The sequence below is a fragment of the Palaemon carinicauda genome, chromosome 36, assembly GCF_036898095.1.
Source record: "Palaemon carinicauda isolate YSFRI2023 chromosome 36, ASM3689809v2, whole genome shotgun sequence".
In the NCBI taxonomy this organism is placed as follows: domain Eukaryota; kingdom Metazoa; phylum Arthropoda; class Malacostraca; order Decapoda; family Palaemonidae; genus Palaemon; species Palaemon carinicauda.
This window is the reverse complement of record NC_090760.1, coordinates 36,995,359-37,017,727: the sequence shown is the minus strand read 5'-3', so window position 1 is coordinate 37,017,727 and position 22,369 is coordinate 36,995,359. Positions and strand designations below refer to the sequence as shown.

Below are 22,369 nucleotides of genomic sequence, written 5' to 3'. Positions count from 1 at the left end.
TCGAAATAGGTCTATATGAGCTTAATTCCTGGTAGTCCAGTGCATTTTTTAGAACTGGTGTGACAATAGCATTTTCTCAGATTTAGGAAACTTACATTCATCAATGCTTGCATTTGCTATTCTCATTATTATTTCGGCTAGACTAGAAAAGCTCCTCTCTCCAATTACTTCAGATATTGGCATAGGATCGATCGCGCAGTTTGGTTTCTTTGCTCTCTTGATAATTCTGGTGATTTCATCTTGTGTTACGTTGTTAAATCGTATTAATTTTGTCTGTGTGCCTGGTGTATCATTAATCTGATGTTGAGTATTTACAAATGACCTGGTTATATTTTCAATTTTGTTTTTAAAGAATACTAGAAAATCATTTGCTAGTTTTTGGTCGCTGTATCCATCAGATAGCTTCTTTTCTTTTACATTTCCCATTATATGCGGGGGCATATAAAAATTAGAATAGCGCCAACGTTATCCCTGCATGTCTTAAGAGGCGACTAAAAGGGACGGGACGAGGGGGCTGGGAACCCCCTCTCCTGTATAAAAATCCTACGAGACATGGACAAAGAGATGGAGCTGGGGGGAGAGTGACTGCTCCCCGCACTCTAGTTTTGGGGTGTTTGAATGTGCGTGGATGTAGTACGGTAGAGAGTAAAAGATGTGAGAGTGGAAGTATGTTTAGAAGTAGAAGGATGGATGTATTGGCCTTGTGTGAGACAAAGATGAAAGGAAAGGGTGAAGTGATGTTTGGTGAAATGTCTGGTAGAGTGTCTGGGATTGAAAGGGGAAGAGCGAGAGAGGGTGTGGCGTTATTGCTGAGTGAATGGATGACAGGTAAAGTAGTGGAATGGAAGGAGATATCATCTAGGTTAATGTGGGTAGGGAATGTTGGGCGTTTGTCAGTGCGTATGGGCCAGGTAATGAGAAAAGTGAAGAAGAGCGGAATGAGTTCTGGAATGAATTAACTAGGTGTGTAGAGGGACTGGGTAGAAGGAATTATGTAGTTGTCATGGGTGACTTAAATGCTGGAGTGGGCGCTGGAGAGGTAGAAGGTGTCATTAGGAAGTATGGCGTACCAGGTGAAAATGAGAGTGGTGAGAGACTGGTAGATATGTGTGCTGAACAAGAGATGGTAATAAGTGCTAGTTTTTTTAAAAAGAAAGATAAAAATAAGTATACATGGGTAAGAGTAGCAAATGGAAGAGTAGTAGAAAGGACATTAATGGATTATGTGTTGATAACTAAAAGAATGTTTGGAAGATTGAAAGACGTGCACGTGTTTAGGGGTATGGCTAACGGTATGTCTGATCATTTTTTGGTGGAAGGAAAATTAGTTGTGGCAAAAGAGTGGGGGAATAGAGTAGGTGGATATAAAAGGGAGCTAGTGGGGGTTGAAGAGCTAATAAAACCGGGGGTAAAAAGTAAATATCAGGAAAGGTTGAAAATAGCATATGACGAGGTGAGAGTAAGAGAAACTGGTAATTTAGAGGAGGAGTGGAAGTTGGTAAAAGAAAATTTTGTTGGGATTGCAAGTGATGTATGTGGCAAGAAGGTTGTTGGAGGCAGCATGAGGAAGGGCAGTGAATGGTGGAATGAAGGAGTGAAGGTAAAAGTGGAAGAGAAAAAGAGGGCTTTTGAAGAATGGATGCAGAGTAATAGTATAGAGAAGTATGAAAAATATAGAGAGAAAAATGTGGAAGTAAAGCGCAAGGTACGTGAGGCAAAGAGGGCAGCTGACCTGAGGTGGGGTCAGGGATTGGGTCAGTCATATGGAGAGAATAAGAAGTTTTGGAAAGAAGTGAAGAGAGTAAGGAAGGCTAGCGCAAGAATTGAAGAGACAGTGGAAGATGGAAATGGAAGGTTGTTAAAAGGAGAGGAGGAAAGGAAAAGGTGGGCGGAATATTTTGAAAGTTTGCTGAATGTTGAGGATAATAGGGAGGCAGATATAATTGCTGTTCCAGGTGCCAGTGATGGGAGATGAGAATGAGAGAGAGATTACAATAGAGGAAGTGAGGAGAGCACTAGATAAAACGAGAGTAGGAAAAGCATCTGGTATGGATGGTGTGAAAGCTGAGATGTTGAAGGAAGGGGGTGTGACTGTACTTGAATGGTTGGTGAGATTGTTTAATATGTGTTTTGTGTTGTCAATGGTACCAGTAGATTGGGTTTGTGCATGTATTGTACCACTATATAAGGGTAAGGGAGATGTGCATGAGTGTTGTAATTCAAGAGGTATTAGTTTGTTGAGTGTAGTTGGAAAAGTGTATGGTAGAGTAATGATTAATAGGATCAAGGATAAAACAGAGAATGCAATCTTGGAAGTACAGGGTGGTTTTAGAAGAGGTAGGGGTTGTATGAATCAGATTTTTACAGTTAGGCAGATATGCGCGAAATATTTAGCAAAAGGTAAGGAGGTGTATGTTGCGTTTATGGATCTGAAGAAAGCATATAATAGAGTTGTTAGGGAAGCAATGTGAAATGTGATGAGGTTATATGGAGTTGGTGGAAGGTTGTTGCAAGCAGTGAAAAGTTTCTACAAAGGTAGTAAAGCATGTGTTAGAATAGGAAATGAAGTGAGTGATTGGTTTCCGGTGAGAGTGGGGCTGAGACAGGGATGTGTGATGTCGCCGTGGTTGTTTAACTTGTATGTTGATGGAGTGGTGAGAGAGGTGAAAGCTCGAGTGCTTGGACGAGGATTAAAACTGGTAGGCGAGAATGAGCATGAATGGGAGGTAAATCAGTTGTTGTTTGCGGATGATACTGTACTGGTAGCAGACACAGAAGAGAAGCTTGACCAACTAGTGACAGAATTTGGATGGGTGTGTGAGAGAAGGAAGTTGAGAGTTAATGTGGGTAAGAGTAAGGTTGTGAGATGTACGAGAAGGGAAGGTGGTGCAAGGTTGAATGTCATGTTGAATGGAGAGTTACTTGAGGAGGTGGATCAGTTTAAGTACTTGGGGTCTGTTGTTGCAGCAAATGGTGGAGTGGAAGCAAATGTACGTCAGAGAGTGAATGAAGGTTGCAAAGTGTTGGGGGCAGTTAAGGGAGTAGTAGAAAATAGAGGGTTGGGCATGAATGTAAAGAGAGTTCTATATGAGAAAGTGATTGTACCAACTGTGATGTATGGATCGGAGTTGTGGGGAATGAAAGTGATGGAGAGACAGAAATTGAATGTGTTTGAGATGAAGTGTCTAAGGAGTATGGCTGGTGTATCTCGAGTAGATAGGGTTAGGAACGAAGTGGTGAGGGAGAGAACAGGTGTAAGAAATGATTTAGCAGCTAGAGTGGATATGAATGTGTTGGGGTAGTTTGGCCATGTTGAGAGAATGGAAAATGGTTGTCTGCTAAAGAAGGTGATGAATGCAAGAGTTGATGGGAGAAGTACAAGAGGAAGGCCAAGGTTTGGGTGGATGGATGGTGTGAAGAAAGCTCTGGATGATAGGAGGATAGATGTGAGAGAGGCAAGAGAGCGTGCTAGAAATAGGAATGAATGGCGAGCGATTGTGACGCAGTTCCGGTAGGCCCTGCTGCTTCCTCCGGGGCCTTAGATGACCGCGGAGGTGGCAGCAGTAGGGGATTCAGCATTATGAAGCTTCATCTGTGGTGGATAATGTGGGAGGTTGGGCTGTGCCACCCTAGCAGTACCAGCTGAACTCGGTTGAGTCCCTGGTTAGGCTGAAGGAACGTAGAGAGTAGAGGTCCAATTTTTGTTTTGTTTCATTGTTGATGTTGGCTACCTCCCAAAATTGGGGGAAGTGCCTTTGATATATGTATGTATGTATGTATTATACCATTTAGGAGACGATGTAACTTATTTATATCTGTTGCTGCTTCGAGGATCTTTCTCTTATAGTATTCACTTTTTTTCCTTCTTAGTAGGTAGTTATATTGACATACAGCAGTTTTGTATTCTACCCAAGTACTTTCAGTTTTTAACCTATTCCACTTTCTTTCTTTACGTCTTTTTTTCCATCTTTTTTACCAAAGTCTCTCCATCATACCAAGGAGATTGGTTTTTTACAGTCAGTCTTTTCCATCGGTGGGCACATGGTATCATATTCACCTTTACTCACTTTATTATAAGTGGTTGTAAGACAGTTAGCATACTTTGCTCCTAACAGACGTCGGTCATCATGATCACAGGGAATGTTGATAGCATCATTTATTTTCTTTGTAACTTCTTCAATAGTAGAAAAATTTGATTTATGTCTAAAGTTTATTTTCTTTACTAATGCGTGTTTCTGTAGAGGTAGACTAAACGTAATAAGTTTGTGTATTGAGGGATAATACATTTCTCTTCAACTTTTTTATATCAGATATAATATTATTCATGTCATCCCTTAAAACTAAGTCTAACGTATGCCCAGTTAAAGTAGTTGTACAGTCGACACTATTCACTATTCGATATGTTTCTAGTAACTCACTAAATGCCAAAGCGCCAGGATTTGATGCGTCCATCCATCCAAAAATTGGTCTCCACAGATAACAAATTCGTTTTTCTCCATGATAATCATCTCAATGCGAGCACCAAGTTCTTCAAAAGGATACTAGTGTTTGTTCTAGGAGGTTACTTTACTTACTTTACTTTGATGGCTGCTTTTCCGGTCCCATGCAACAGGGGAACCCCTCTCTCTACAGGACCTCCACTGTCGTTTTACCTTGTTCGTTCAGAGTATTCAACGTTTCATATCGTGTATTGTTCATTTACTGTTAAATCGTCACTGTCAAAAGACTCATGAAATAAGAAATTCTTCAGTTTCCCCTTGAAAGCCTTAATGTCTTCAATCATTGGAATGTTTCGTGGGAGCTTATTATATAGTCTCGGGGCCGCATATTTAAAGGCTCTGGTGCCTAAAGTAGACATAAATCTAGGCTCAAACAGTTTGAAGTCATCTGTAACTAATTCTCGTATCAACACGATTTGTTGGCTGCACAATATGTAGCAATTCTCTTAAGTATTTTGGCCGGCCGGTGCTGATAGCTTGGTGGGTTATTGTACATATTTTAAATTCATTCTTGCTTTAATCGGCAGCCAGTGTAAATCGATTAGTATAGGGGTGATCCTTTCTCTAGGAGGGACACCTTTTATCAGTCTTGCTCCTCTGTTTATTATGTTTTGTATTTTCTTAAGTTGCACTTTTGGTAAATTGTAGTAGATTGAGTTGCAGTAGTCAATCCTGGTAAAAACACACTTTATCACGTTTCTTTCAGAATTTTCGTACAGGTACTTTTTTATAAACGCAATATTTCTTAGATGATAACCAGCAGTTTTTATTACATTATTTATTTGGGCATTTAGAGACAGGTTACAGTCAAGGGATACACCTAGATCTCGAACTTTACTAGATATCGGCACTGAGTCATTTATTTATGGTCATTTGAATATCACCCAAGTTTCTTACGCTGTTTCTCTTGCCCACCACCATGAATTCAGTTTTGTTCTTATTTAATTTTGGTTGTTTAAATGTCATCCATTCTCTAACACTATCAAGGATTCGGTTTAGAGTTTCAATAGTGTCATGTATATCATTTATGGTGAAGTAAAATTGTGTGTCATCTGCAAAAAAGTTTAAATTTCATGCCATGCCTTTGTAGCAATTTCGATAAACCAATAGTAGGCTATAGATGCAGAATAAGATTGGGCCAAGTACACTCCCTTGGGGTACCCCTCTGTTTAGGGGTTCATATGATGAATAAGAGTTTCCAATTTGTGCACAGTAATTTCTACCAACCAAGTAGTCTTTTGGGTATTCGAAGGCTTGATCTTCAACACCGATGGACCGTAGATCATTTAGTAGCAGTTCATGCACCACTGTATCGAAAGCAGCACTGAGATCGAGCAGTATTAAGATACCACATTTATTTTCATCCATCATTTCTAGTATATTATTTACAACAGAGCAGATGGCTGTCTCTGTAGAGTATAGTTTTCTGTAAATATTGTTACAAACGTTACTTTACTTTTACTTTTAGTGATTTATTTCTCGCCCTCCATCAGACACTAAGAGTCTGTTCAGGCGGGCCTTGATGTGTGAAAATAATTCCTTTCCTTTTGCTCTGTATCTTTTCAGTTATTCACTAGCATTTTTATTCAGGCTTAATAGTTTTCAGATCACTGTTATAACACTTTCCAAAGAGATAAGTCTTCAGGTTTTTCTTGAAAGCTGCCACATTCTTGCTATTCTTGACATCAAGTGGAAGGTCGTTGAAGAGTCTCGGTGGATCATAACAAAACGTTCTTCCTCCTATTGCATGATTCACACTAATTTCGAATAGTCTATATGGGTCATCAGCATGTCTAACTCTTACAGCAGTACTAGTAGCTTGAGGGTAGGGGACCAAGTAATCCCGAAGATATTTAGGCTTATCACTTGTAAGTGCTTTGTGAGTCAACAAACAAATCTTAAATTCAATTCTAGCCTTAACAGGTAACCAATGTAGATCGATCAGTGCAGGAGTTATTCTCTCCCGAAATTTAATGCCTTTTATCAGTCTAGCCACCCGGTTTTGCACATTTTGAAGCTTTCTTAGTAGTGTATTGGGCAATTTATAGTAAAGAGAATTGCCATAATCAAGCCTTGATATTACGTGACTCATCACTAAAATTTTTGTACTGCCCTCTGTTAAATATTTTCTAATAAATGCTATGTTTCTCAGGTGATAGTTACACACTTTCACTGTGTTCACTATTTGATCCCTCATTGACAAATTACAATCTATCAATACACCCAAATTTTTCACAACAAGCATAATCCTAACATCAGCGTCCCCAATTTTTATACTTTGAAATAACTGGTAATTCTTCAAAGCTACCTTCATGCCAAAAAACATACATTCTGTTTTATCATCATTTAATCTAAGCCTTTTCCTCTGCATCCATGTTTTGATTTCAGTCATTATCTCATCAATTTTCTTCTTTGTATCTTGTGTTTTTGAAATTGAAAGGTAGAACTGAGTATCATCTGCATAGCCTATAGTTTAAAGCCCACTTTTTGTTTTTTCAAGATATGTGATAGCTCGATAGTATATATGTTGAACAAGATAGGGCCCAGAACACTACCCTGTGGTACACCTTTCATAAGAATTCTCTCACTAAATTGGTTTCCAGAAACTTCTACCATAGTCTTCCTGTTCGTTAAGTAGCTTCGCAAAAATTCCAGTGCTTCCTCAGTCACTCCAATGGACTTTAAGTCGTTAAGTAAGTACTCGTGCACAACAGTATCGAAAGCAGCACTAAGATCTAACATAATCAAAATTCCACACTTTCCCTCATCAAGAAGACCTATCATATCATTCATTATTGAGCATAAGGTAGTTTCTGTAGAGTGATTAGCTCTGTGGGCCGATTGATTTTCCGGGAATACCTCTAACTCATCAAAATGCGCCCATAATTGCTCACTTATGATTTTTTTTCAATAAGCTTCGACATGTAGGATAAATTTGAAATGGGCCTATATGAATTTAGTTCGTTTACATCACCTTTTCCTTTGATCAACGCAGTTTTTTCACGGCTAGGAAAATTGGATTGTGATATACTTAGGTTTATTATTTTTCAGTTTTTTGTGTAAATTTCATTTCTATATATTCAAAGCTTGTTACACTAATTTTTTTCAACGTTTTGAGATATGAGTAACTTTTATGAATAAAGAGTCCGACACCCCTACCAGACCTACCTTCTCTCGGTATGTGAAAGAAGGCAAGTGTGGGGGGGGGGGGGGCGTCATTTCAGTGATCTTTACCTTGTCCAAGTTATTTAACCATGTTTCAGATAATGCTAGCATATCTAAATATTTCTCGTTTATCAATTCTCGAATTTGAACAGTCTTATTACCTACAGATTGTATATTTACATAGCCACAGTTTATGACAACCCTAGTAACCATAATCAGTATTTTCCGCTAGTCGTTTCAATTCTAAGTCATAAGTATTGCAGTCTCTAGAATTTACTGTGTGATCACTTGGTCTATTTAACTTTGTGCAGTTTTGACACTTGCGAATTACACTCCTTGATGGGGATACAATTGAGGACCACACACACTTTTAACCCTAAATATATATAAAAAACTTTATTGTTTGAATAATGTGAAAAATGCATAGAAGGGAGAAGTAGCATATATGAATTACTGTTATTACAAAAAGGATGTAGTGAAATAGTAAGAAATCAATGAAGAAACGGAGTGATGTAGATAGATGGTAAAACTCAAGAAGACTCAGAGGAGCTGTTACAGAGATAAGACGTCAACCAATCATCTGACCTGACTGCTTATGTTTACTTGACGACAGACAGCTTTGCTTGAAACACAGAAAGTGTAAATAACCAGTGATTTAAACGTTCAATTGGATTATATACAACACTATTTTCAGTATTATTCAGGTAATTTAATGTGTAAATGGTGTTAGACTAGCGTTTTCAATTGTAAAAAATGGCGTTGATTAGTCGTATGGCTAAGCAGCATGTCCATGAATCTATGTACGTAATTGTTACTAATGCTTATATAGGATACCCATTTATTCTTAAGTATACCCAGCAGTGTTTACTGTATATACAACTTAAGGGGCCTTTGCATATCAGCGGCCAGTTCCTCACGCATTGATTAAGAATTGACCTAAACTTTCGCCCCCATAAGATAACTGGGATTTGGTTAGGTACTACAAATCAGGAACAGCCACAATGAATTATTGTGTCCATTTAACAAGTTAGGATAGGATTTATGGTATTATTGTAGTGTATTAAAGGGCAATGTAACCTAGGAAAAAGAACTACAGTACTGTTTCTTATAGAAAAAATTACGCTCTTCGAAAATGACACTTGTTCCCGTCGCAAATAAATAGTTTCAGAAATATATCTATAACCTACGATAATGGGCGACCCCAGTGGGAACTCATGGTTTTGGGTGGGAAAAACATACTGGGGAAACGATATATAATCGTAAAACAAACCTTTTCTTCTCTATACATTACCTTCTTGAATGTATAATAAACGGAGGAAAATACAAAACAGTATAGCTGGATAAACTTTGGAGGTGCCTTTGCAAAGACTATGTCTCATGAAAAAATACAGTAACCAGTGCTGCCAACGTGTAATGTAGATCAAATATTAACGTATCATACTAACTTTAGCAGTGTTTTTCATTTAATTTTTCTCATTCTATTTGCCCGTTGTAGACGCTCTTGTACATACATTTGTACATAGCAGGTTTCGACTTTCTGCGCAAAAACCCGTCTCCCTGCTCAGAGACTTTTCCTCCACCAATAGGATTTCTTCTTCTCTAATCGTGAAATGTAAGTATTCGTCTCTCTACCAGCTCCGTTCAAGTCTATTACTTGATTAGTTATGTAATACCCTCGTATACATATTACGTTTGACCCCAGCATTACTCGTTTTATTATCCGATACCTTATAAAATCACCTCATTTTATATACCCATCAAATATTATTTATCATACATTCCATTTTATCTTCATATATTACTTTTATACATTTTGTTATTACCTTGTCACTCCCAGATTTCACATAAATGCTTGTTCTGGACAAGTTTCCCATTCTGTTTACTGTATTCATGTTTACTCTCTAGACTCCATTGCTTTTCCGTTAACCAATCACGAACCCATACGTATGTAAAGTTTGCACAGGGGGTGTTAATATTTCCCTAACCCCACCTTCCAACAAGCCCTTTTCCATGGAAACCTTTGCCCAAGTCAGGTCTTTGTTAGTTCAAGTGTCGTCTTTTGCGTATTTTACGATCTAAGTATTAGAAAATTGTAACGGCTTCAGTAATCCATATTTGAAACTATTTTGGTGTATTCCAATGTTGATAATTTTCTTAAATCATGTAATGTAATATGCCAACTTTTACAGTGTTCCAAGTGCAGTACTAATCTAAGGTAAAACACTTAAGACACCACAGACTCAGTCACAACACCCCCGTGACCCCTAAGTTACGACGTCACGGTCATAAAAGTAAGTCATCAATTTCTTTAACTTTAATGTGTAAGTTTTATTATATTTTGTTAGAGTGCGAAGCTCAGCATTACCAATTGCCAATGCATACGAGGGTGATGTTTTATTTTCCTGTGATCGTAAGTGAGGAACAAGAACCATTATACGTTAGGGTGCACAGCTCAACATTACCGCTTGCCAGTACATACGAGCTTGATGTTTTATTTTCATGCGAGCGAAGCGAGCTAATGGCGAAACAAGAACCATTATATATAATGTTATCGTAACAGTACTAACGTTACCGTAACGGGAGTGAAGTGATATAACAAAGGGCATTGTATTGGGTTTGTGACCTGAGAACTTCTAGGTTAGGTTAGGTGGGTTTGATAGGTTCTGTACCCTTTTTGTACTTTTTTATATATTGTGTAAAGGGTATATGGAAAAATTCTTCAAAATACACACGTTAATAATACCGTATCATTGCTAACGTTAGTAATTCCACCGTAACGTTGGTAACGCTGTGTATAACCGTAACGTTGTCTACCATTGGTAACGTTGCTAATGTTATCGTTCGCAGTACATACGTGAGTTAAGTGACACCTAATTTGAACAAGTCATTATTTGTTCCGTAACTGGAATACAAACCACGCTATTTAATAGGGGTTTGTTCCGTAACCGAAATACAAACCACGCTATTTACAGAGGGTTTACCTTTTAGCGCAGCTGAAATGGCGAGCCATTAGAATTTAACGAGGGTGTATTACCCCCGCGCTAGTTAGCGGGGGGGGTAGGGGAGTGGTAGCTAGCTACCCCTCCCCCCCCTCACACACAGATGAATGCTCACTTTCACTTTTGGCTCGGACTGTGACAGACGTCTCTGTCTTGGTCCTCTCTTGGCAGCCATTGTTTGTTTTGTCTTTACTTAATCGCTTACTTTTCTTTTACTCAATATATATGTAAACATGTTTTTAAATATTAAACTTAGCCTGTGAATATATAATAGCTGACGTCTTGGACGGCTCGACAGAAACACAAAAACTCGCGAGCGATCGCCATGAAGGTTGCGGGTGTGCCCACCAGCGCCAACTATCGGCCAGATACCGCATATACATGTAAACAGCCTCAGTTCTTCTCTGTCGGTCTTGTCGACAAGTTGATTCCGTTACTCGCTGTTGACCTGGAGTTTTCGTCATTCTTGGTGAAGTACTTCTTTTTGGTTTTGAGCTTTCGCAGTGACAGGTGTTTTTCTCTTCAATTAAAACTCTTGAACCCTTTTTTGGATAGCGTTTATTGTTGATGACTTTGGATTGTTTTTGGATTTTCTTTGACTTTTCAAAATGGCTGACCCTTCTCCTATCCCTGGACCTAAATTTCGTAAATGTAATGCTAGGGATTGTAACAAACGTCTTCCCAAGGCCTCTCTCGACCCACATACCGTGTGTTCTAATTGCCGGGGTAAAACCTGCCAATTAGGAGATCGGTGTGATGAGTGCGTGGTACTTTCGGAATTCGACTGGCTAGAGTTTGATAAATATTCTCGTAAGCTTGAGAGAGATAGGGTGAGGAGAAGCTCCTCTAGGTCGTTGGATTTTTCCTCCTCCCATGCCCCTGAACCTAATCCTTCCCCTGTAGTAGTTGTTCCTGAACCCTCTACTAGCACTCATGAACCATCCATGCGGGATATGTTGCTTGCCATTCAAGCTTTGGGCGAGAGAGTTGAGTCTTTAGCATCGGACCGTAATCAACTCATGGCAGATGTGAATGTGTTAAAGTGTCAGAGTGCCACATTAGAAAATCGTGGGGATAAAGTGATTAGTGCGCAAAGTGTTTTTAGTGTTGCGACCGAGGGTTCGTCTGTTCGTGCTTGTCGTTCTCCTAGTCCGAGACCTCTTTCAGGCTCCCATGTTCCAGTGACAAGTAATGTCGTAGGACTTATGGGGACGAGAGGCTTTAACCAACGAACAGACGTTCCCTCTATGGTATCGGGCGTGTCTCGTCAAGACCGCCCCTACCATAAGACGAGCGAGGCTGTTTTCTCCTCGTCATCCGAAGGCTTTTCGCGAAAGAAACCTTGGAGCAAAGTTTCTAGACCCTTAAAGCGGAAGTCAGTCCCTTCAGGACAGGTCCAGCGTCCTGGCTGTAGCCATTGGGACAGTTCTGACCCTGTGCAGTCATCGGAAGACTGCTCGCCGCTTAAACGAAAGCGTAACACGGGCTCCGAGAGTCTCAGTAAAGGCAATGTTTTGCCGTCACAGACATTACCATCGTCTCGGCCCGTACCGACTCCCTTTGATCCTAAATGGGTTGTCCTGCAGGATATGCAGAATAAGCTTGCCTCCCTTATGGAGGAGTATACCGTTGAGCAGGTTCACGATGATCCTCGCCGTTACGCTGATCGAGATCCTGGCCATCAGCCGCCCAAACGAGCCTTTACTCGTCCTGTTGACGTTACGAAACGTGATGTCGGTAGTTTGTCACGTCAGTCACGTGACTTGGAGCCTCACTCGATGCAGTCCCGTGTTGACTTTCAGCCGCTGCCGCAGTCTCGTGTTGACGTTCAGCCGCTGCCGCAAGCTCGTGTTGACGTTCAGGACGTTCGCCAACCAGCTCAGTTGCCTTGTTTTGACGTTGAGCGTCAAGCACCGCAGTCAAGGGTTGTTTTAACTGCTCAATCTAGGCAGTCAAGGCAGTCTCGACTTGACGTCGAGCGTCCTCCCGCTCCTGTTGTTGTTGCTGGTCAGTCCTTTCAGCAGTTACATGACGTAGCTTCCTTGACTGCTACTGAGGCTCCTTTGCGTGTGGACTTTGCTTGTCAAGCATTGCCACCGCGGCAGGTCTCTCCCTTGCTTGAGACTCATCAATTGTCGGACGAGGTTCCTTCAGATGAGGATGTTGCTGATCCTCCATCTACTGATAATCCTTTGGATGTTTTGTCAGACGTTGAAGAGCCTAAGGCTGCGCAACCTTCTATGGATTTTAAGAAAATCATGATGATTTTTAAGGATCTTTTCCTAGACCATTTTGTTACTGCTGCTCCTCGTTCGCCTCCGTCAGAGTTTGCGCTAGGCTTAGCTGCTGCCAAGCCTTCTTTTACTAAGCTAGTGCTCTCTCGCTCTTCTAAGAGGGCTTTACGTCTACTAGGCGACTGGTTGGTTACCAGGAGGAGTTTGGGGAAGACGGCCTTTGCCTTCCCTCCTTTTAAACTAGCTTCTAGAGCGAGCGTCTGGTATGACACGGGAGAAGTTCTCGGCTTGGGAGTCCCTGCCTCTGCCCATGGTGACTTCTCAAGCCTCGTAGACTCTCCCCGTCGCCTGGCCATGAGACGCTCTAAAATTTGTTGGTCCTCCTCGGACCTTGACCATCTCCTTAAAGGCGTTTACAGGGCCTTCGAAGTTTTTAACTTTTTAGATTGGTCTCTAGGAGCATTAAGCAGGAAGATCTCGTCTGCCGACCAGGATGTTTCCGTGCTTATTATGTCTTGTATGGACAAAGCCATCCGCGATGGCTCCAATGAGCTCGCCGCCACCTTTACGTCTGGAGTCCTGAAGAAGAGGGAAACCCTTTGCTCTTTCCTTTCAGCAGGAGTTACTCCCTGTCAAAGATCGGAGCTTCTCTTTTCCCCCTTATCGGCTGCCTTGTTTCCTCAACAGCTGATCAAGGACATTGCTGCTTCGCTTGTACAGAAGGATACACATGACCTGATGGATACTTCTGCTCGCAAGGTAGCTCCTTCTTCATCTTTTGTTGTGAGGCCCAGAATCGATACTCCTGCGTCTAGGTTTATCCCGCCTTTTCGTGGTAGAGCCCCCAGCAGGGGAGGCACTCGTGCCGACGGAAAGAGAGGCAAGAGGAGAGGATCCAAGTCCTCCCGTGGCAGAGTCTGACTGCCCACGTCCTCAGACAGCGGTAGGGGCCAGACTGAACAACAACTGGCAGGCCTGGGAGAAGAGGGGTGCAGACCAAGAGTCTGTGTTGTTGCTCAAGGAGGGGTACAAAATACCTTTTGTACGCAGACCTCCTCTAGTAACAGTTCCTCTAGACCTCTCTCCCAGGTATCGAGAGGAGTCAAGGAGACAAGCTCTACATCAGCAGGTGTCTCTGTTGCTAGAGAAGGGAGCGGTGGTGAAAGTCTCGGACCTTCAATCACCGGGATTTTACAACCGTCTCTTCCTAGTCCCAAAGCATACGGGAGGTTGGAGGCCAGTGCTGGACGTCAGTGCGCTCAACGTTTTTGTTACAAAAACAAAATTTACGATGGAGACCACGAAGTCCGTCCTAGCAGCGGTCAGAGAGGGAGACTGGATGGTCTCTCTCGACCTGCAGGATGCGTACTTCCACATTCCTATTCACCCAGATTCTCAACCGTATCTGAGGTTTGTTTACAGGAATGTGGTGTACCAGTTTCGAGCACTGTGCTTCGGCCTCAGCCCTGCTCCTCTCGTGTTTACGAGGCTCATGAGGAATGTGGCAAAATTCCTTCATTTATCGGGAATTCGAGCCTCCCTGTACTTGGACGACTGGCTTCTCAGAGCATCGTCCCGTCATCGCTGTCTGCAGGACCTTCACTGGACGTTGGGTCTGGCAAAGGAGTTGGGACTGTTGGTAAACTTAGAAAAGTCTCAACTGATTCCATCCCAGACGATTCTCTATTTGGGGATGGAGATTCGCAGTCTAGTTTTTCGGGCTTTTCCGTCTGCCACCCGATTAGAGCAAGCCCTGCTCAAAGTCCGACTCATGCTGAAAAAAGACCGTTGTTCAGTAAGAGGTTGGATGAGCTTCGTAGGGACTCTGTCATCCCTGGAGCAGTTTGTCTCGCTAGGGAGACTCCACCTTCACCCTCTCCAGTTCCATCTAGACTCACACTGGAACAAGAGCAAGACTTTAGAAGCTGTGTCAATCCCGGTCTCCGAGCCAGTAAAAGCATGCCTGAACTGGTGGGACAGCAACATAAGTCTGAGAGAGGGTCTGTCCCTGGCAGTCAAGAACCCAAACCACGTGTTGTTCTCAGACGCGTCGAATTTGGGTTGGGGAGCGACTCTGGACGGTCGGGAATGTTCGGGTCTTTGGACGTCGGATCAGAAGAGCATGCACATCAACGGCAAGGAGCTGTTAGTGGTTCACTTGGCCTTGATGAGTTTCGAGAGCATTCTTTGAAACAAAGTGGTAGAGGTCAATTCAGACAACACCACAGCATTGGCGTACATCTCCAAGCAAGGAGGCACTCACTCCCACACACTGTTCGTCATCGCAAGGGACCTCCTCATCTGGTCAAAAAATTGAGGCATCTCCCTGTTGACAAGATTCATCCAGGGGGACTTGAACGTCTTGGCAGACTGTCTCAGTCGGAGAGGTCAGGTGATCCCCACGGAATGGACCCTCCACAAGGACGTGTGCAAGAGTCTTTGGGTGACTTGGGGTCAACCCTCCATAGACCTCTTTGCCACCTCGTTGACCAAAAGGCTCCCGACCTATTGCTCGCCAGTCCCAGATCCAGAGGCGACCCACATAGATGCGTTTCTCCTGGACTGGTCTCACCTGGACGCGTACGCATTCCCACCGTTCAAGATCGTCAACAAGGTACTGCAGAAGTTCGCCTCTCACGAAGGGACAAGGTTGACGTTGGTTGCTCCCCTCTGGCCCGCGAGAGAGTGGTTCACAGAGGTACTTCAATGGCTGGTAGACGTTCCAAGGAGTCTTCCTCTAAGGATGGATCTCTTACGGCAGCCCCACGTAAGGGATCTTCATCAAAGCCTCCCCGCGCTTCGTCTGACTGCCTTCAGACTATCGAAAGACTCTCAAGAGCTCGAGGCTTTTCGAAGGAGGCAGCCAGAGCGATTGCGAGAGCTAGGAGAGCTTCTACCATCAAAGTATACCAGTCGAAGTGGGAAGTCTTTAGAGACTGGTGCAAGTCATCATCCATTTCCTCTTCCAGTACCTCTGTAGCCCAAATTACAGACTTTCTCCTACATCTGAGAAATGTTTGCTCCCTCTCAGCGCCCACTATTAAGGGCTACAGGAGCATGTTGGCGTCTGTATTCAGACATAGAGGCTTAGATCTTTCCAATAATAAAGATCTCCAAGTTTTAAATATTAAACTTAGCCGGTGAATATATAATAGCTGACGTCTCCGACGGCTCGACAGAATTCAAAAACTTGCGAGCGATCGCCATGAAAGTAGCGGGTGTGCCCACCAGCGCCGACTATCGGCCAGATACCGCATATACATGTAAACAGCTCCAGTTCTTCTCTGTCGGTTTCATCGACAAGTCGATTTCACTCGCTATTATGACCTCGAGTTTTCTACCGAATTGGTGAAGTACTTGGTTTTGGTTTTATTGCTTTCGCCGTGTTGGATTATTCAATACTATCCTCAAAAGAAATGCTTTTGAAAGGAGAGTAAAAGTGTTTTGCCCTTGCTTTTATCTCTGGTTTTTTCCATAGAGTAAAGATGGCCGACCCTTCCTTTAGTGTACGGGAGTGTGTTTTAGGCTTTTAGCAATTATCTTATCACGTTATAAATTGTTGTTGTTAATTATAGATTTTCCTCTATATATTTTATATCTCACCCGCCTTTATTAGGCCTCTTCGATTAGCTTTCCATTTATACTAAACATCAAGATAAATTTTATGTTTTGTTTATATGCGGCCCTACCTATTCCTCCCCTAGTCCGAGAGTAGGCGGTCCTAACTTGGAAACCGAAGTTAAACAACGTTGAGTCCATTCAACTTTTATTTTCGTTAAGTTTAAATCATTTGCTCTGTAAGAGTTATGAAATGAATATTTTTTAGTAGATATTTTATGAAAGATTTTCTTTGAATAGTCTTCGTGCTGTTTCAAAGATGAACTAACGTTTGGTTTATTTATGCTACGCAGTTTGCGCTCTATCGTTACGATAGAGAAAGTGAGAATCACGGTTTCACTTTGCAGAAAGAGTAAATCGATTTTGACGTTTTGTTCATTCTTCTTTCAAACTGAAGTGTTTTAAATACTAATTTAAAGGAACTTGTTAATTTTCAATTTCTTAGTCCTTTCAGTTTTTTCCTTTGGTCAAATAACCTGTTTATTGACGAAGGGTGAGTGGGCATTTCTCTTCTGTGTGAAATCAAGAGAGAGAGAGAGAGAGAGAGGAAGAGAGAACGTTCCGATCTTTATTCTCGTCCCAAGCGAGTAACGTTGTTCTCGATTCAGTTTTTTACTCTCGTCCCAAGTCTCTGTACGGGTAGAAAGGATAAAACGTTTTTAGTTTTTATTCTCGTCCCAAGGCACTGTACGGTGAGAGATTGAAAACGTAGTCTTTAATGAACTAGTGTTTAGTCTCCTCCCCAGTCACTGATCCTTTTTAACTTTATATATTTCCGTTTTATTCGATATATATGTTTACTGATTTTTGCTTGTACTAATGTGCTTACTTTATACGACTCATTTCGCAATTATAACCTTTTGATGTAAGGGAGAATTGCGTGCTTCAGGTAGAAATCAGTTTTATTCATGCCTAATGTGAAATTATTGAAAAATACGATATCAGTGAAGTAAGTGCAAAAACAGAAAATCGTAGTGATAAAGTGATGATTGCGCAAAGGGTTTTTTAGTGTTGCGACCAAGGGTTCGTCTGTTCGTGCTTGTCGTTCACCTAGTCCGAGACCTCTTTCAGGCTCCCATGCTACCAGGGAGAAGTAATGTCGTAGGACTTATGGGGACGAGAGGCTTTAACCAACGAACAAACGTTCCCTCTATGGTATCGGGTGTGTCTCGCAAGATCGCCCCTACCATAAGACGAGCGAGGCTGTTTTTCTCCTCGTCATCCGAAGGGTTCTCGCAAAAGAAACCTTGGAGCAAAGTTTCTAGACCCTTAAAGCGGAAGTCAGTCCCTTCAGGACAGGTCCAGCGTCCTGGCTGTAGCCATGGGGACAGCTCTGACCCTTTGCAGTCGTCGGAAGACGGTTCGCCTATTAAACGCAAGCGTAACACGGGGTCCGAGGGTCGCGGTAAAGGCAATGTTTTGCCAACACAGACGTTACCGTCGTCTCGGCCCGTTCCGACTCCCGTTGATCCTAAATGGGTTGTCCTGCAGGACATGCAGACTAAGCTTGCCTCCCTTATGGAGAAGTATGACGTTGAGCAGGTTCACGATGAACCTTCGTTTTCGAGTCGCCGTTACACTAAACGAGACTCTGGCCGTCAGCCACCCAAATGAGCATTTAATCGTCCTTTTGACGTTATGAAACGTGATGTCGGTAGTTTGTCACGTCAGTCACGTGACTTGGATCCTCACTCGCTGCAGTCCCGTGTTGACTTTCAGCCGCTGCCGCAGCCTCGTGTTGACGTTCAGCCGCTGCCGCAGTCTCGTGTTGACGTTCAGGACGTTCGCCAACCAGCTCAGTTGCCTTGTTTTGATGTTGAACGTCAAGCACCGCAGTCAAGAGTTGTTTTAACTGCTCAATCTAGGCAGTCAAGGCAGTCTCGACGACGTTGAGCGTCCTCTCGCACCTGTTGTTATTGCTGGTCAGTCCTTTAAGCAGTTACATGACGTCGCTTCCTTGACTGCTACTGATGCTCCTTTGCGTGTGGACTCTGCTTGTCAAGCATTGCTACCACGGCAGGTCTCTCCCTTGCTTGAGACTCGGCAATTGTCGGACGAGGTTCCTTCAGATGAGGAAGTTGCTGATCCCCCTCCTACTGATATTCCCTTGGGGACTTTGTCAGACGGAGAGGAGCCTAAAGCTGCTCAGCCCTCTATGGACTTTAAATAAATCATGCTGATTTTTAAGGATCTTTGTCCGGACCATTTTGTAACTGCTGCTCCTCGTTCGCCTAAACGTCAGAGTTTACACTAGGCCTAGCTACTTCGAAGCCGTTGTTTTCTAAGCTAGTGCTCTCTCGCTCTTCTAAGAGAGCTTTACGTTTGCTAGGCGACTGGTTGATCACCAGGAGGAGTTTGGGGGAGACAGCCTTTGCTTTCCCTCCTTTTAAACTGGCTTATAGAGCGAGCGTCTGGTATGACACGGGAGAAGTTCTCGGCTTGGGAGTTCCTGCCTCTGCCCAGAGAGACTTCTCAAGCCTCATAGACTCTCCCCGGCGCCTGGCCATGAGACGCTCCAAGATTTTATGGTCGGCTTCAGAGCTAGACCATCTCCTGTTAGGAGTTTTTCGAGCGTTTGAAGTTTTGCTGTACAATTATGTCATGCATGAACAAGGCTATCAGGGATGGCTCCAATGATCTGACAGCCACGTTCTCTGCAGGAGCAAGACTATCAGGGATGGCTCCAATGATCTGGCAGCCACGTTCACTGCAGGAGTACTTAAGATGTAAGTGCGCTCAATGTGTTTATTGTCAAGACAAACTTCACGATGAAGACTACCAAGCTGTCTTGACAGCATTAAGGGAAGGCGACTGGATGGTCTCTCTCGACCTTCAGGATGCATACTTCCTCATCCCGATTCATCCAAACTTTCAACTACATCTGAGGTTTGTGGACGGGAAAGTAATGTACCACTGTCGAGCACTGTACTCCGACCTCATTCCTGCTCCTCTTGTTTTTACAAGGCCCTTGCAAAATGTAGCAAGCTTTCTACATTTTTTGAGGATTCAGAGCCTCCCTTTATTTTGACGACTGGTTAATCAGGGCGTCGTCATTATATCGCTGTCTGGAGAGCCTCTAATGGACATTAGACCTAACCAAGGAGCTAGGTCTCATAGTGAACGTAGAGAAGTCGTAACTTACAGTACCCCATCCCAGACTATTCTTGTTTTGGGAATGGAGATACAGTGTCTGATTTTTCGGCCCTTTTCGTCTCCCGCAAGAATGGAACAAGCTCTGTTAAAAGTCCTTCACTTGCAAGAGAAAAAACAGTTGCTCTGTAAGAGTTTGAACTAGCCTCGTGGGAACTCTTTCATCGCTGGAGTAGTTTATCTCTCTGGGGAGACTCAACCTATGCCCTTTCCGATTTCACCTAAAACATTGGAACAAGGAGAAGGGCTTAGTGAGTATCTCTTTCCCAATCTCCAACTCAGTCTAGACATGTCTGACTTGGTGGGACAGCAACATCAGACTTCGAGAAGGTCTTTCTCTTGCGATCAAGAACCCAAACCATGTGTTGTTTTCAGATGCAGCGGATTTGGGTTAGGGAGCTCCACTGGACAGTCTGGAAGGCTCGGGTCTTTGATCCACGGATCAGAAGGAACTCCATTTAAGGCAGTAACATCTCTCCTTTGGCGAGATTTGTGCAGAAATGAATGTCTTGGCGGACGGCCTCAGCAGAAGAGGTCAAGTCATCTCCATGGAGTGGACGTTGCATAAGACTGTGTGCGAGAAGCTATGGATGACATGGGGTCAACCCACCATAGATCTTTTTGCGACTCTCTCTGACAAAGAGGCTCTCGACTTACTGCTTTCCAGTTCCAGATCCAGAGGCAGCCCACATAGACGCTTTCCTGCTGGACTGGTCTCACCTGGACGTTTATGCCTTTCCACCTTTCAAGATCCTAGACAAGGTGCTGCAGAAGTTCACCTCTCACGAAGGGACCAGGTTGACATTGGTTGCTCCACTCTGGCCCGCGAGAGAGTGGTTCACAGAGGTACTTCAATGGCTGGTAGACGTTCCAAGGAGTCTACCTTTAAGGATGGATCTCTTACGGCAGCCCCACGTAAGGAGTCTTCATCAAAGCCTCCCCGCGCGTCGTCTGACTGCCTTCAGACTATCGAAAGACTCTCAAGAGCTCGAGGATTTTCGAAGGAGACAGCCAGAGCGATTGCGAGAGCTAGGAGAGCATCTACCATCAAGGTCTATCAGTCGAAGTGGGAAGTCTTTAGAGACTGGTGCAAGTCATCATCCATTTCCTCTTCCAGTACCTCTGTAGCCCAAATTACAGACTTTCTCCTACATCTGAGAAATGTTCGCTCCCTCTCAGCGCCCACTATTAAGGGCTACAGGAGCATGTTGGCGTCTGTGTTCAGACATAGAGGCTTAGATCTGTCCAATAATAAAGATCTCCAAGATCTCCTTAAGTCCTTCGAGACCTCTAAGGAGCGTCGTATGGCAACTCCTGGATGGAACTTAGACGTGGTCCTAAGGTTCCTAATGTCGGACAGGTTTGAGCCATTACATTCAGCCTCCCTGAAGGATCTCACCCTCAAGACGCTTTTCTTAGTGTGCTTGGCTTCGGCTAAAAGGGTCAGTGAGATCCATGCCTTCAGTAGGAACATCGGCTTTTCTACAGATAAAGCCACATGTTCACTTCAGCTTGGTTTTCTTGGCCAAAAATGAACTGCCTTCTCGTCCTTGGCCTAAGTCATTTGATATACCTTGCCTGTCAGAGATCGTAGGCAACGAGCTTGAAAGAGTGCTGTGTCCAGTTAGAGCTCTGAAGTTTTATTTAGCTCGGACTAAATCCTTACGAGGTGGATCTGAGGCCTTGTGGTGCTCAGTTAAGAAGCCTTCATTGCCTATGTCAAAGAATGCTTTGTCATATTTTATTAGATTTTTAATCCGAGAGGCTCATTCTCACTTGAGTGAAAAAGATCGTTGCTTGCTTAAGGTTAAGACGCACGAAGTAAGAGCTATAGCAACTTCCGTGGCCTTTAAGCAAAACAGATCTCTGCAAAGTATTATGGACGCGACCGTTTGGAGAAGCAAGTCGGTATTCGCGTCATTTTACTTAAAAGATGTCCAGACTCTTTATGAGGACTGCTACACACTGGGTCCATTCGTTGCAGTGAGTGCAGTAGTGGGTAAGGGTTCTACCACTACATTCCCTTAATTCCAATATCCTTTTAATCTTCTCTTGAAATGTTTTTTAATTGGGTTGTACGGAAGGCTAAGAAGCGTTTCGCATCCTTTTTGATTTGGCGGGTGGTCAAATGTCATTTCCTGAGAGCGCCCAGATTAAGGGTTTTGATGAGGTCCTGTTGTATGGGTTGTCGCCCTGGATACTTTAGCTCCTGGGAGTCTTTCAGCATCCTAAGAGGATGGCTGGGCTTCGTGAGGAAAGCGGACTAACAAGGCAGAGTAATCGTTAGAGTCAGCTTCCTTACCAGGTACCTATATTTATTTGGGTTTTGTTATGATATAACTGTCAAAAACTCTAAGCATATACGCCGTAAACTGTATTAATACTGGTCTCTACCCACCACCATGGGTGTGAATCAGCTATTATATATTCACCGGCTAAGTTTAATATTTAAAAATGATATTTTGATTATAAAATAAATTTTTGAATATACTTACCCGGTGAATATATAAATTAAAGGCCCCCCCTTCCTCCCCGATAGAGACCCAGCGGGATGAGAAGAACTGGAGCTGTTTACATGTATATGCGGTATCTGGCCGATAGTCGGCGCTGGTTGGCACACCCGCTACCTTCATGGCGATCGCTCGCGAGTTTTTGAATTCTGTCGAGCCGTCGGAGACGTCAGCTATTATATATTCACCGGGTA

General features: G+C 43.1%; 1 protein-coding gene across 3 annotated transcripts in view; it reads left to right on the top strand.

Moving 5' to 3' along the window:
• Positions 1-8,225: 8,225 nt before the first annotated feature.
• Positions 8,226-22,369, top strand: part of LOC137628815 (zinc finger protein OZF-like) — a 254,538-nt gene continuing 240,394 nt past the window's right edge. The window contains exons 1-2 of one of the 3 annotated variants that reach the window (XM_068360055.1): positions 8,244-8,368; positions 9,854-9,955. The gene's annotated coding sequence lies outside the window, so the exon portion shown is untranslated. Of the gene's footprint in view, positions 8,369-9,853; positions 9,956-22,369 lie in introns of all 3 variants that reach the window. The other 2 variants (XM_068360054.1, XM_068360056.1) reach the window with 2 other exon arrangements.